Source organism: Frankliniella occidentalis, unplaced genomic scaffold (genome assembly GCF_000697945.3).
Source record: "Frankliniella occidentalis isolate FOCC.00 unplaced genomic scaffold, Focc_3.1 Scaffold276, whole genome shotgun sequence".
NCBI lineage: Eukaryota > Metazoa > Arthropoda > Insecta > Thysanoptera > Thripidae > Frankliniella > Frankliniella occidentalis.
In genome coordinates, this window is record NW_026267402.1 from 150521 (window position 1) to 152303 (window position 1783).

Genomic DNA, 1783 nt, shown 5'->3' on the forward strand with positions numbered 1-1783 from the left:
ACGCCAAACCACGTCTCGCGTAACAGGCTTCGCGATATCTCACGAAACACTGTTACGCTGCGACGCGCCTGGCATACATCTACCTAGGCCTGCGGCTCCACAGACCACAGAACGCAAATTTTACCCCCAGGATTTTATTTTGACGAGTTGCCCCATCAGAGACCATCAAATATCTAAAAACATCATTACAATGTCTTGGGGTCATTTTCGTGTGGAAATCGCCCTCTGGCGACTAAACGGTTAGAGATAGAGCCAAACGGACAAAATTTTAGCCCAAGGGCTTTACTTTAACGAGTTACGTGCTGGAGAGATGCAAAAAAAAAATTAAAGTAATATTTTGGGTTTTTCGTTTTTGATTTTGTTGACAGGTCAATTTTTAAGATAGAGGGCTCAAAATCAATGCTGTTCTTGCTTTTTATGGTAAAAAGTTACAATAAAAATTTGAGCCTTCTAGCTAAAACCGTTCTCGAGCTATCGTGCTTACTGACAGACAAACAGACAGACGCGAAACTTTTTGATCATCACTGGAGTCATTGGTTTCGCTAATCGCTCAGCCAATCAATATCACTTCATCCGAATTGCATCCGCAACCTATCCGATGCATCCCAAACGCATCCGCAGTGCATCCAAAACCTATCCGATGCACCCGCAACGCTTCCGCAGTGCATCCGTGAGCTATTCAACACACCCGCAGTGCATCCGCATCTTATCCGATGCATCCACGATGAATCCGCAACCCATCCGCAGTGCATCCGCAGTGCATTACGGATGCATCGGATAGCTTGTGGATGCAACCGATATGTTTCGGATGCACTGCGGATGCACTGCGGAGGCGTCGGATTGGTTGCGGACGCTTTGCAGATAGATTGGATGAGCTGCGGATGCGGGACACAACGCGGATGAGTTGGATACGTGCGGAAACGTAATGGATACAGTGGATGATGCGGATAAGTTGTGGATAGACTGTAGATGCGGATGACGGCATCCAATTTGAAACAAATGCGGATGCGTACGTACTACGGACAAGATTTGGACGTGAACATAGGCATTTGTTAAGGAGTGTGGGTATCCAAATCGCTTCCGCAGTCCCACCAGGGGTCTTTTATCTCTGTGACACATTTCCTGTCCTTCTTCAATGCTGTCTGCTTGCGTTTTTTGATCTTTTTACGAAAGGCTTTAACTGTTTATGTATATATTTGTTCATTTGGAGCCGAGGGGGTAATCACTCCGTGAAAATGCGTACACCTCAACTTTTCACTTTTCCACTTTTATTCACTTTTTCACCGTTTTACAACGAGTACTTCATTACTATGCCTATATCCCCTCTATTTTATTCATTTCTGATCTGATCAACGCACGATAAGTCGCTTTTGTCGACATTTTCTTTCAGTTTTCATCGCTTTCAGTCAACTATTTGCCACTTTCACTTCAACTTTTATGGAAATCTGTACACCTACTTTTCGTAGTGATTACCCCCTCGCTTTCAGATTTACATTGCGATAGGGAATGCCAAACAATTTAAAAATTTCATCCCCTACCTTTCTCTATGCTTTGACTTATTTGGTTAACAGTTCTTCTAGTCAACGAAAAGACGACTGCACGGATTTTCGCAAAGTCACCGACAGTCGGCAAATTAGCCAGTTGCATACCCAGGCATATCAGTTCGACGTCAATCTTTCAATCTTACGCCAGAAATGAAATTTTGATTCAAAAATGTCTCCCGGGTGTCTGTAGCCGGTCTTTCGATAGATCCTTAGTTCGGGGAATTTGAACAATATTTGAA